The following is a 14,695-nucleotide window of genomic DNA, read 5'->3' as shown; positions in this document are numbered from 1 at the left end:
TTTGCAATACTCATCTTACTGTACGTACTTTTTATAATAACAAGTCTTGCAATTGTGGCAATTCATTTCTCTTGTACGAGAAGAAAGACTGTTCAATAAACGTTACCCTTTATTGACAACGCCAGTCTCTCTATTCTCTACATATTGTGAAAGTAAACTGCACAACCACTGACTGAGTAAAATAACTGTCTATTGTTTCACACGACCCTAGAGATTGACTCTTGATCTGAGGAGCAAAGTTGTCATGTTGCACGGTGCCAGGGAAGCTGATCACTTCCTATTCAGTCAAGAAAGTTTCCAGTGACCTCTGAGCTAACAAACCCAATTAAGTTAAGCATAGTCAGTGGAGGCCTGGAAGATCCGCACTTCTACGTCGATACTACTGTTTGTTATTCCAATGCGCAGGGCCTATTGGGAAAATAGGAACTACACTACAGTGCGCATTTGATGGAAGCGTTCAATATTAACTTGCCTTCCTGTATAAGGTCAGTAGCTTGATCTTTGTACTGTTCTGGGAGGTGTTCAAGCAATTTCTCCAGTTGGTCGTAGTGAGCCCTATCATAACGGGAGAGGAGGGCTTGCGTATTAGCTATGCGCCATATTTTGGAAGCCTACGCAGCTATTCTCTTGCCCGACGCATCAATAATCTTGGATTCTTTGTCAGGCGGGGGTGCTTCACCAGAAGTCTGAGAATTGGCCCTTTTACGTGCGTTGAACACCACTAATGAGGCTAGTGGTAGGTGTCCTTTAATATAGACTGGGTCAGAGGGTTCAGGTCTATATTTCTTTTCAATTCTGGGGTTTAAAATTCTGGTACGCGCAGGATCTTTAAAGACCTCAGTAGCATGCTTAACCACCCCTTTGATCATGGGAAGAATTTGAGCGGATCTCGGAAACTGCTCAAAAGTATGTAAGAGAAAATCTTCCTCAATTGCCTCAGAATGCATGGGGACACCATGGTATGTAGCAGCTCTGTTGATAAGCTGGCCAAACCCAATAGTATCCTCAGGGGGGAAAGGTTTAGATGGGTATGGGGGTGCCTCAGGGACATCAGGTTCATTTGCAGGGTATGGAAACTCCCACCTAGGCACAGGCTTTGTGTATGGAAAATTCCATGTGCCCTCACCTTATGGGTATGTAGTGTCTCCTTCCCCGTCCCCTCCACCTAAATCGTATTTATTATCATTCTGTGGTGAATGTGATGATAATGGAGATTGTATAGGAGAGTTTTGAGGTGAAACATAGGGAGGAGCGGGAGAAGGAGTAGAGAAAGGAAAAGTGCAGAGGAGAGGTTGCACAGTCCTTCTTGGCAGGAACCACAGGTGTAGGTGGTGTAGCTGCAGGTCACTTCTTGAGTGGTGTGGCACCAACATGACCGGTTTTTGGGTCGATGAAGATCTTTTTCTCTTGAGGATCTGGTCGAAAAATTCCTCTTGAGGCACAACCTTCTTCGGCGCTGATTTTTTCTATGCAGGCATAGGTTGTCGAGTGTCTTTAGCCTTAGGAGGTATTAGAGGGTCCTGTGGCTTAGGTTTCGGCGCCGAAGGCATCGATTTTGGCTTGGAAGGCATGTTCGGGGGCTCGGCGGCCTCAGAAACAGGCTTTGTGGTTTTCAACACCGTGTGCGGCTTCGGAGCCGGTGCGTCTTTTGGTTTCGGTTTTGGGGCCGACACAGGTTTCGGTTTCGGTGTCTGCACTTCTTTTGGTGTCGGAGCCGAAGGGTGTTTTGGCTTCGGTGTCGACGGATTCTTGCTCGGTGACGAGGCACCGGAAAGCGGAGGATCTTGTCTTGGAGCCGAGGGAAGACTCTTGGTCGGTGTCGATGCACCAGAAGGCATGGAAGATTTCTTCGGAGTAGAGCCGGAAGGCGGGAATTTCGAAGTAGATGATCGGTCTCGACTGGGCCGAGCGGGCAGAGTGCTGACCTTTGCCTCCTGCTTGGGCTTATGTGGTGCAGGGGCAGTAGTACTCACGCGCTGACCCGATGGAATGGAGTCGTCGGAGTCATCTGCCTCGGAGACGATCTGGAGAGTCTTCTTCGGGAACGAGTGGAGCCTCGTCGTCGAAGAGGTCTTCCGGTGCTGGGGCTGATCTCATCTCGTGTCGACGGGCCCTCCGGTCTCGGATGGTTTTCTTCGAGCGGAAGGAAGCACAGGCTGTGCAGGTCGACTCGTTGTGGTCCGGCGACAGAGAGGTTACAGACCTCGGGGTGGTCGCTATGTGGAAACTTTGCTTGACATTTCGGGCGTTTTCGGAACGGAGTCCTTTCCATATGGTGTAAGCCGCACGGCGTCAATAGGCCCAGAGGCCCACTTGGATAACCGGAATAGAAACTTTGGCGTCGAAAGGTGTCGCTGTCGATGTCGAAGGCAGGTAGTATTTGTTTTATGAAGTTCTGCGCGTCGAAGTTGCAGAAAAACTGTTTCTGGCCGGAGCGGAGAAACTTTCATCCGAACCCAGTGGCGGAAAAAAACAATCTGAGGATGGAGCTGATGCCCATGCGGAGTATTGTTCAAGGGAGGAGTCACCTATCGGGACTAGCAAAGACTTCTTCTAAGAAGACAACAACCTGCAATCATCCGAGCCCAACACCAGGTGGCGATCTAATGCACAGTGTACTATCTGCCGCTCATATGCCTCGAACAGTTGTTTTACAGTACTTAAACAGGGGAGAGAGATCAGCTTCCACAGAGGAAGAGAATAAACAATTAATAAATCGAGTGAGCTGTTCTAACAAACCAAGAATGAAACTTGCACCATCCTGTCTGATTAGTAGCCTGCATGGATTAAGATCATTTCTTGGCTCTTGATAGCACAGGGGGCCACATCATTACTGTGTATCATTTGCACTTCACAGCACTGTCTGGCCTACTCATCGAAAATAACATTTGCTGGCAAACAAACCATAACAATGAAGGAGATATTTTAAGGATGAATAGTTAAGCCATGAAGCAGACTCCCTCCAGAGGATTGAAAGATCCAATATCATACTATTTGCATTGCCATACTACTACATTGCATTTTACTAAAAGTAATTTAATACATCCACCATACCAAGTTTTAAATCAGCTTTCATTTAATTATTTTTTATTAACTGCAATTATAAGTGTAAACTATTTCTCTTGTATCGTAAAGAACATAGGCCTAACCTCTAAATGCATTTCATTAACTAATATTTAATTGTTTTCATTTAAGCTCCTAAATATTTCAATACATGTAGCTAGTAATTTTTAACTAACTGTAACTGTAATCTAATCTATTTTTGAATGCTTTGTAATAATGTTGTCATACCCTTTAAACTACGTCCTTAATTTTTTGTTAATTTACACTAGTATATATTTGATGTCTTTGTTGTTAAGGTTTTATTATAATTATAGTTACCTTAGCTTTTTTAATTTAATATTGGAATTGTAATCAGTCAATTTCTGAAATATAATACTCTACTTCAGTTATCTTCCATTAATTATATTTATTGCGATTACTAACCTTTTCCCAAATATGTATGACTTCAATTGAACTCAAACCAATTTTATCACAAATTGCGTCCTTAAAATACATTATTTTACTTACCTGGGGCGATGCAATGGTCAGTGCATGCAGGAGAAGTCTGAATTCCTTAGTCAACTTGTTCAAAACTAACTTCATTTAAGTTCTAATAAGATAAATCGCAATTATGCATACTAAAAATCGGCTGAAAATACTTGATAAGAACTGGTGCAGGGAGCGTTTTTTTGACATCTGCTAACTAAAACCTTCATGATTCTTCTCATTCATTAAACTGCTGATAACATCACACAATTACATTTACATATAGTTGACCATGTAGGACCGGTTGAGTTAGACTGTTAGGAAAAGTGATTGTATCTGTAATCTAGACTTTAATGGGTCGCAATGAAACTTATTGCCTTTGCTTTGAATCTCTTACACATTGCATTTGCTTGAACACATTTGAAAAGCTGGATAAGAAGGACACCTGTATAAAAGGTAAACAAGCAAATACAATTTGAGTATTTGACTCAATCTGTCAGAAAGGCAACAAAGCACAAATGTTTAATTCAATTTTAGATTTATTTAAAAAAATACTTTACAGGAAAATCGTATTTGCATTCTCTGGTCGTCTTTACCAGAGAAATAGTTTGAACATTGGAATACACTTTACAGTCCGTTAAAAGCATGTTGTTAAAGATTAATATTCACGGAAAGGCTGGAGTACAGATCATCAGTTAATATTGGGTATTAACATAAAAAGCCATAAACACGTCTAATAGGTGCCAATAAATACACTAAGGTTGAACGAAGTAATATACTCCCCAGGCAATTCTATTTCCCCATCGGTAGACAGACTGCTTCAATAAATGAATGCATATAATCACAAGAGATGCCAAACAGAAAACGTCTAAAAAGTTTTACTTTCATAAGAAATCAATTTAGCAACACGTTACATGCACTTGAAATATAAATGTTACCATACATGTTGGCTCAAATTTGTATATCCTTTAAAGCAGAAGCCGGGGATCTTCATACACTGTAGGTTTCATAGCTTATCAATATGCAATCATATCATACGCAGATAGTTACCATTTATCACACGTCTAGATGGTAATCTAGGAGATCTGGTTACACAAGAATAGACAATGAGACAGGACACTGAGTACTTATAAATGTCATCTGAATCCAGAGGTGGCTTTGTGGACCATTTATCTGTATGCTTTACGTTGATTCAACTTAAAATGCATCCCTATCACATCACGCTTGTGGATTATGTTTCTGTAATGCTAGTTCACCTAAACATTACCCCGCGCAGTGGATAGTCAATATAGTGAACTACAAAACAACCATTGACATCCGAACTCTTGCATACTTGTTTTGAGGAATGTTTCACAGTAGATCCAAGCTTAGTTTTTCTTACAGAAGACTTAAGATCACATCTTGTTACTATTACAAAGAAGGAACTGTGATACTAAGTCAGCCAAAAAGGCATTATGCAGCTGCCAGCACTGGGTAGGTCTAGCTTGCCTCATGCTACTCTTAAGTCCAGACATATCCAACAAGTTGACATAGATATGCAAGTCAAGGTAACACAGAGGTTAATACTTAATTTGTAGAATTAAGTACTAGGGTCCAGGGCATTTTACAGGAAGTCACTGGAGATGGCACCACCCATTGACAGCACAGCTAAATGTCATCACATTCCTACCAATGTGACCATTTTGACTATTTCAGGTCACAAAGTCGCCCTGCGTGCACGGGTACTGAATTTATAAATGCTCTGCTTATGTTCTGTCTTTAAATATAGTCAGACAACGCCACCTTGAGATGGACTGTCAAACAAGTGCTGGTGTTCTGAATTAGGTGCTGGTGCTAAGCACTGGAAAACACCGGAAAAAAATAAGCACTGACAGTTGAAAATTAGGGGGTTTCAGATAAAGTATTCTAAAAATTAGGCTGAGGCAGGTTGTTAAGTTCCGGGCGTCAGGCAGTAATTCATTAAAAGCCTTTGATCCAGTCCAAGAAGTTTAAAAAGTGACAAGGGCATAAGACAAGAAAGCAAAAGCAGTTCCCCTTGTTGAAGTTGTGGGTGTTAAAGCCCCCTCTACATCATTGCATATATGCAGCTAAAAAAGTAAGTTGGGAATCGACTTGGACAGAATATTGCCAAGACAGAGAACACTGTAAACATGAAAAAAAGAAGACTTCTGCAATGAATGGAACATAATCCGATTGTGTTAACATGGCATCTGGCGGTTGCTGTAAACAGCGTAAAAGAAAGAAAATCAGATTAGTTGTTGAGAGACAGGAAAGGCTTGTCACTTTCAGGACTAGAGCGCATCTTGCATTAACAATGGAAATTATTCCCAGTGATATAAGAACAGAGATGAGTAATTTCAAAGCCCTAGAATAGTGTTAAACAGTTTCGGACTCATGCATGCCTCAAACCCAAGTAGATAACTGGACTACCTATGTTGCCCGTAATGGCACATATAAGCCGAACTTCTCAGTTTACAAATGAGCATAAATGGCATAGTACGAAAAACTAGTGACGAACAACACCTCTAAATAAGTGAATTTCAATAAACAAATAATTTAACATCCCTTGGCCACTCTTGAATGTTGGTGAGGAATCCACACACCATTAAAACAGACATCCATGAGAACTTTCAGTGAGAATACATCACTGGCAAGGGGAGAAATTAAAATAATTTTGCAAACACAAGATTCATTCTTGTGCCAAGATTTACTGAAAAGAAAGCGTTGGAAATTAGTTATTGGTTTATAACAGCCCATCACGCCAAGACAGATAGGAAACCTGACAAAGATGACAACAAATTTGAAAGCCCTGAATCAAATCTCAGTCTAATCAGTTCTGATGTGACTAATCAGTGTAATTAAAAAACCACTGGCAAGTTGACCGATGTTCCAAGAGTCAAAACGACAGAAGTTTTAAAAATCATAGTCTTGTGAATTTCAGACCAAAATTGTGTAAAACCGAGTGGCAACATAAAAACAAAATACATTGCTAAAAAATCCTATCGGAAGACTGTGTTTAGAGATGAACTCCCAATCTTGAAAGAAGGCAGATTATAGCTGTGGACTCCTTGAAATGAGGCAGTACCAGCACAGAGTGCTGGAATGCTTTCAGAGCTATCAAAGAAATGCTCATCTTTGTCCTGTCCATATTTAGAAATCATTAGGCCAATTGGCATGGGAAAATTAGAATTTTCAATGATTTTTGGCTTAAAAATTCTTTGCCTGGATAATACTGAATGGTTTATTTGACAAAATATTTTTTTTGACTTGGGGCCCAAACTTAGAGTTTGGTGGATTGGTTACTTCATTGCAAACCTGTTGGATATCCCGTCTGCCGTATTTATTTAAAGTGTACCATATTTTAAGGCACTTGTAATAAGATAGACTAGATATTTGAAACGTTGTGACAGAGTAACTCCACTGCCAAACACCAAATCAGGCCGTTGTCCATTAAGAATGCATGTCCAGTCTGAAAAGTAGGAGACAACTGAAGACACCTTGGAAATGCACAAGATATAAAAATGATAAATTTGAAATGAACTGGTTTAAAAAGTATATGAAGAACAAGGTTTCTCACAAAAGGCGAGCATTCTCAGAGTCCTAAGGTCTTCTACTGCTTTCTGGCAGGTTTATGAAAAAACATAATAAGGCTATGAGACACCCTTATTTGCAACTTCATGGAAATACTAAGTCTAAAATTAGTTAAAATTTACACTTCTTTTTCAAAGATTGTCTCATGTCAAGGAAAGCGCACAAGTCCTAAGACAAAGTGAATAACAAGATAAAGTACTTCAAATTTCAACTTATTTCAGACTTGGTCAGTATTTCTGTGATGTTGCATGTAACGGATGCCTGATAACCTTACTATTTTTGACAAAAATATTTACTGAGGTCAGAGAAGTAACATACACATTAAAGGGCATGTCTTGCTATATAGAAACCTACTATAGAAACTCTATTCTGATTTCAGACCGGTGCAATTGGTGGAGAGGCAAAAAGGAAATACCACAAGCACAAATGATTCATAATTGTGTGTGCTCTTGTATGAGGCAATGATCCTTCTTTCGCCCTAAACAGTGCATACAAATGAAATTCAGTGACCGTAATTATTCTATAGTTTGCCTATTAATTATGAAGTAGATAGTCACTTATTAGCAAAGCATTTCCAGTCTTGATCTGAACTCATAAGAAGTCTTACACCTTTTCTCTTCGTATTTCGCTTTAGGCCAAAATGCTGGATGTAGAGGATTGCTTAAAAAAATTATGCATAAATAAATATCATCCCTGTCCAGTTGCTCCCACGTTATCCTCAAATATTCAAGTTCTGATTAAAACATTTTCCTATGTATATTAGTCTACAAAATGTAAATTGCTTGGTAACTTATTTGGTTGGAAAAATAAACGCTCCTTCTAAATGGCTTTAAAATATTCAATTAGGTCACTTGCCAAGAAATTAAAATTGTACTAAAAACACTGATCACCTAAAAAAATACACTGAATAGGATGACCTAAAAAGTTAAATGATGATGACAATGCTTGTGCCGCCCACTGGGTGGCTCCCTTCCTCACTACAAGAATATAGGATTTACTTTGGATAAAGCCACGTTGGGTGTACGAGAATGCTGCACCGGGATGCTGCACTCCAGAGAATGACTATTAATTAATATTTTAAAATTCACCTTTTCTAGTAAGTTATCTACAACAAATATGAATGTTTCATTATTAATAAATTAGATATTGTAACCTAAATGATGTGCATGCCTGGTAGAAATTACAGCCACCATAAAATCTATAAACGTGTGTTTGAATCAGAAAGGGTTATTCGGATATTAGTGCAATACTGGCCTGCTAACATGCAAGAATAACAAAATGGTTACTAACCTGTAGAAGTCAATTTGCAGCTTGAAGACTTCCTGGATTCACATTCTGTGCATTATTCCGCCATCTAGTGGTTAGCTCTGAAATTGTCTGTCTTTTTTAATACTCTTTTTTTTCTTTTTGGCATCATTAACCATTTGGTGTTGTCTGCCTTCTACTGAAATTAGACATATGTCCCAGAAGTCCGACAGCGTTGTCACCATCTTCAGATTCTTTTGTTCATGTGACCTTCAGTTCCTTAGTGTTATTTTTACATTTTCACTCCCCTCTTGCAATATTTTACTCGTTTATTGCAGAGTTGGGAAGTTACCAGTAAAAGTCTTCAAAATGCAAAACTAATCCTACAGGGTAACTTTTATTTTGCAGCAGGAATCTTTCTGGATTCAAATGCTCTGAATGTATTATAAAGTGGTATTCTCTTGTCCTGCAGGAGGTTGGGTAGAGAAAGTCTGTATTTTTGAACAGGTTTGGGTTCTTTCTGCCTCACCTATTCTGTTAGCTTGAATGTCCACACAGTAGTGTTTGGTGAAGGTATGAACGGAGCCAGTGATTTTGGTTGCTGGAATACATCTGTTAGTTGTACAGTCTGATGTGGAAGTGTGCTACTACCTTGGGTAGGAAGTCTGGATTACTTCTCACACCACTTTATCTTTATGAAATCGAAGGTAACTCACTCACCCTGCGTAAAGGGTGTGATGGGCACTAGGAAGGCAGTTCTTAGTACACAAGTTCAAAGGGTGGTTTCATGAGAGGTGTTAGCACAAGGCTCAGATTCCACATTAGTGTGGGGCTGTTCTAGGCGGTGCCAGTATCTTTGCTCCTTCTAGTAATCTTTTAACAACTGGCGTTTGGAAAAATAAAACTTGCTCCTATGACCCCTTTCCTTGTGAATGTCACAATGGTTGCCAAATGTACATTCAGAGGGGGATGAGCGAACCCTTTGTCCAGTAGGTCGGTTTGGTCTCATAGGACTCTGGCGCCCTCCGTCCTGGTCTTAAAATCTATTTCTGTGGAGCACCGCTGTCTGAATCTATTACATTTAACGGAATACTACTTCCTTCTTGTTGGTCTCCTCACTTCTTTTCATTACGTCCATGGTTCTAAGTGGACAATTTAAATGTCTAAACTGCCTTCAGTTCCCATGCCATCTCAGGTGAGTGTTTTTGATTCCGAGGGAAACATTTAACCCTTCTGCATGTAAAGTATGTCTGGTTGTGATGGTAGTGCCATGGCCTTCTCATGTGCCAGTTCCACCATGTTGAAGAACCAGATTTGTCTGACCAATTAGTGAAATGAGGATAAGGGTCATTGGTACTTGCATCTAATTCTCTATCTCTACTGGTGATATGAGGAATTGGGAGAGAGGCGTATGCAAATTTCCCTGACCATTGTATCGATAGCGCATTTCTCAGGAACTGTGGGGTTAGGAATCTCAATGCAAAGTTTTGCCATTTTGAGTTTTCTTAGGTTGCAAACATGTCTAGGCTTGGAGTTCCCACCTTTGGAAGATCCTGCTTACTGTTTTAGCTCCCACTTGTGTAAAACGTTCTTCAGTATTCTTACCCTGTCCGCTTCTGTGATTTTTACTCTTAGCAGGTGAGCTACAACTATTGTTATGTGTCTGTGTATGGCCCATGCTAATAAGTACTTTGCTAGGGTGAACAGCATGAAAGATTTTCAACAGGGAATACTTTCCCTTCTTTGGAATTTAGTCTGGCCCCTATGAATGTCTTTGGTCGTTCAGGCATTGGTGAAGATTTTTCCCGTTCAGTTGGAGAACCCCAGGCTGTATAAGGTTTAAATTACTGTCCCTTCTACTGTTCTGGCTTTGTCTGAATGTCTTTGCCTTTACCCGCCAATTGTCCATGCAAGGGTAAACATGGATTCCTTTTCTCCTGAGACACACTGCTACTACAGCTAGGCATTTTCTAAAAATCTTGGGGGCTAATTTTATCCTACAAAATAACACAGTGAACAGATAACATACCTGGTCTACAGTTGATCTCAAAAACATCTTGTATCGGTTATTCATTAGCACGTGGAGGTATGCATCTTTGAGGTCTACTGTTCCCATATAATCCCCTGTTTTCAGGCAGGAAATGCCCTTCTGCAGAATTATCATATGAAACATTCTGATTTGATGAGCCTGTTGATGACCCTGAGACCCAAGGTGGGTCTGAGACTTATCCAGCTTTGGTAACAGAAAGTACATGGAGTAGACTCCTTGTCCTCTTTGTGGTACTACTTATATGTCCCTTTACTGCAGCAAGTCTGGCTCTCCTAGCATGCAGTGAAGTAGATCTAACTTGGCCTGTGTTCTTGGTTTTGGCTTGGTGATGGTAGGTACTTTCAAGAGCTCTGTGCAGTTTCCCTGTCTGGGGTGATGTTCCATTCATTGAGGTTTCCTTCAATTGTTTCCGCTATTGGTGTTGTGTGCAGGTGGACCTCCTCTCTTAAGCAACTGCTGGAATGCCCAGGTGGAGGCTCTCTTCCCCGAGCCTTCCCTCATAAGGGATGCCTTGGACTGCTGGAGCACTGCCACTGTGTTGGGGGCGTGCAGGTTGTAGTGTAAAGTAAAAATCAGGCCTCCTTGGCGGTGAGCCTGTTCTTGTGGCAATTCTCTTCCTTGGAGTGGCTATGCCTCTGAACTGCCTCTTGAATTACAGTGCCTCCATCAACTTACGGGTGTCTTTATTCATCTTTTGGAGGGAGTTGTTGAATGATGAACCAAAAACAAGCTTGAATGCTGAACCAAAAAAAGCTTTCTCCTTTAAATGGCATGTGCACTACTACCCCCTATAACTCCTGCTTGAAGCTAGACAATTGCAGCCGGCCCCAGTGCAGAGCTGTCTGCTGGCAGTATCTGCCGCACCCATGGCAAATTTTAGGCATGTGTTTTCTTTGATTTTACCCTCCTGGATATTTTTGTTTTGTTTTTTACTTTTCTGTTACTGCTCTAGGAGGAGTTGCAATAGGCTCTCCATCTTCTCCCATTGCTGGTGGCGGCTGTACATGTTCAGGCGGGCATTGGAGCTTACAATAATCCATTTAACTGCAGCAGAATGCTCCATCTTTCTGCCCACCATTTCTACCTGCTTGCGCTCCTAGTCGGTTGGTGGGCCCACTGCTTAAGGGGAATTTACCCTCTCCTTCGCTATTGACACAATGGAGTCAGCACTGACACTTCCCCTATGTGTCTTGTCTTGAGTAGTGCTATATTTTTTAGAGCAATCTCTTTCCAGTTCCTGCTATTGAACTGCGGGCATTTTTTTACTTTAAGGACTGAAGGGGAAACCTATAACCCTTAATAGAGTTGTTAAACCCCTCCTTCCTGATCAAGGCCTCCATTTCGACATTTAGGAGCCATTTCCTTTCAATTTTGAGAGCCCTTTGTTTGACGGTTCGCATCTTTTTCGGTGATGGTTTTTCCGCTTTGCGAGTGTCCTTCCCCCTGTTGTGCCCTCGGTTATCTTATGGAGTCGAGGTCAGTTCCTAGTATTTATTTCCCGCAGTATTTCTGGGTTTGGATCAAAGGGATCTCTGGGCTTGTGTTTGCTACCCCCACAGCAGTGGATTTTGCAGTTTGTATCAACTTATCCTCAGAAGTCTGGCGATCACTGTGGTTCTCCGCTTTCTTCCTGGAATGTGCTTTTACACTTATGCTATACTGTAGCATGCCCACTGTCCTTCTCTCTCGCCCGGAGTGTCTCTGGCTTGAATTCAATGCAATTGTCGCAGGCCTCCGTTTCGGAGTCCTTGGGTAAGCACAAATTCCAGACTTGGTGGCAGTCCCTCTGCATTCTCTGGTCCACGCGGTCAATGGCCTCAAAGGCTTTTTGTGGGTTGAGAAACCCAGCGGTTTTTGGTGTAAGATGGTAATTTTTCTCAGCATCCTTTTATCTTCAATGATGAAGAAATGTGGAATTTTCTCCAAATTTGTCTTCTCTCTTCTGCTAGTCTAGGCGCACTCTACTCTGCCTACAGACCAAACAGCAGAACAAAGAAATCAAGATGGCGACTTTGCTGTGGGGCTTCTGTGGTGTATGTCTCGTACCACCAAATGGTTGTTGACTATACCTACTCAGGAAAAAAATAAAACTAGATAAAAAGACAATTCAAGACCCAACCAGTAGATGGTAGAATAAAGCACAGCATGTGAATTCATAAAGATTCATGCTGTAAAATTTGGGTGATTATGGTGTTCACCCTCACTGCTAATAAAGCACCAACATAAGAGTTATAGCGTTTCAAGCAATGAAGGATTAAAGGCTGAACCACATTCGCAAAATTAAAGTTTTCAACCTGCTTAAGGAGCTAAATGACCAGTTGAACCAAATCTCGAAATAGCTGGACTTAAATTCATCTTGTAAAGCATAGCTGCTCTGTGACCAGTGACATCATCTATTAAATATGTTAATCTCTCTGATCAAAAGATTTGCATTCTAACATAAAGGAATAGTCCGAGGGAAAAAAAATGTTTTTGACCACGACTGCCTGATATTTTGCCATTTTTATAGCAGTTAAAAATATACTATCACAATGAAGAAATTGTCATTAACAAGTATCACGATGAAGAAACAGAGATGAAAAGTAGTTATGATTATTTTTCTTTTACCATCACTATAATGAAAATAAAATGAATATTGGAAAAAATATATATTTTTGATTATCAGAAAAAAAGTGAAGTGATATTTTACGAGGCAAGACTAGGCGAGCAAAAAGAATTGAACTATCAGGTAGGGTAGTGGCCATAGTTAGGGCGAGGCTTAGAGTTAAGATTAAGCATATGTTTAGATTTAGGGTTAAAACGAAGCATCAGAGACCAAGAGGCCTTTATTATGAATTCTTAGGAATGTTTTGTAATTGTTTTCCATCTAATATTTTTCATTGATGTTTTTGGGGACTTGTCACACAGTGACCTCTTCATAATCACATTACTTCATAAAAACACTTTACAGCAAGACTCAGATTTGAAGAATACCAACCTCAATTTAGTTAGATCGTCAGTGACATGAATTAGTCCTCCCCCGTAATCTCGTAATATACTCTTCGTTTAAGTAACTGTCATCACTGTGCTCTGCTATGAGGCAAAGTTGAGTGCAGAGTTCGACTATAATCACGAAGTATGGCACTACTTACACAGTATAGCATTACCCCGATCAGGCTTTTAGTAGTTACACCTGTGTTCTCAACAACTTGAAAGTCTGTGTATGCAGTTTCACCATCAGTGCTGCCGATACAACCAGGTATGCTACATACAAACTGAAATGTCAAATAGACTCAAGTCTGAAAAGGCCACAAGTACAAAACATTAGATTCTGATTTTCCTGTTTGATACATAGCAAGTATTACTCAAACCGTCAATTTTTAGCAGAAGCAAAACAAATATAGGTTTTAAGAAAATTTAGAAAATGTATAAACTAAATTTTACATTGCACTAAAATATCATGACTTGAATGAAGAAATGATTACAAAATATTTTTTTTTAAACGCAAGAATGATATGTAAAAAGTAAAGCGTGACATTCAATACATAGATTTCTGTGGCGTTTTGAGCTTGAATCGACAAATCTATCAATAAATCTGTTCTCGGTCATAAGTTGTCATATAACAAAACAAAAAGATATTTAACTCCTTTGCTCCAGACTACACACAAAGAAAAAATGAGCCAGGCAATACTATTTCATGATTAAATACCCAACATACAACATAAACAGTTGAATCAACAAATACAGTAAGAAATGTGAGACAGCATGTACCACCGTCACAACTCGATGTAAACGGATAACAGCTGTTGGAGACGGTTTTAGATGAGAGTATTTTTGTGCACCTGTGCATAAATGGTTCGAGTGGGTCAACAGCTTAGAAAAAGTGCTTCTTTGCAAGTTGTAGTAAAGCCATTCATACTTACAAACCCAAGCAGGTCATGTTATTAAACTAAATTACATATTGAGCAGTGATGGTTAGTTCCCAAATTATTTATCTTTTACAATATTGTCAAATATCATCTAAGGATGTCAGAACCTCCTTGCCATTTAACCGAAGATACTATCTTTTTAATAACAAATAAGCAGATCGGAACCATTTTCAGAAACCTTAATTAAAAGTGGAAGAAAATAAGTCCAGAGAAATGGATGTTTGGCCTTTTATGATTTGTACTCATTTTGTCTAGTATGAACTTTAGTCTTTGAGCTTTGTGGCACTAAACAGAAAAAGGACTTTGTGTACATAAAGAATTCAAAGTAGACTTAAGCAATGGCTTAATACTACAGAGAGCTGCAGATATTTTT

The sequence above is a fragment of the Lissotriton vulgaris genome, chromosome 5 (genome assembly GCF_964263255.1).
Source record: "Lissotriton vulgaris chromosome 5, aLisVul1.2, whole genome shotgun sequence".
Taxonomy (NCBI): domain Eukaryota; kingdom Metazoa; phylum Chordata; class Amphibia; order Caudata; family Salamandridae; genus Lissotriton; species Lissotriton vulgaris.
Note: the sequence above shows the minus strand (reverse complement) of the source record.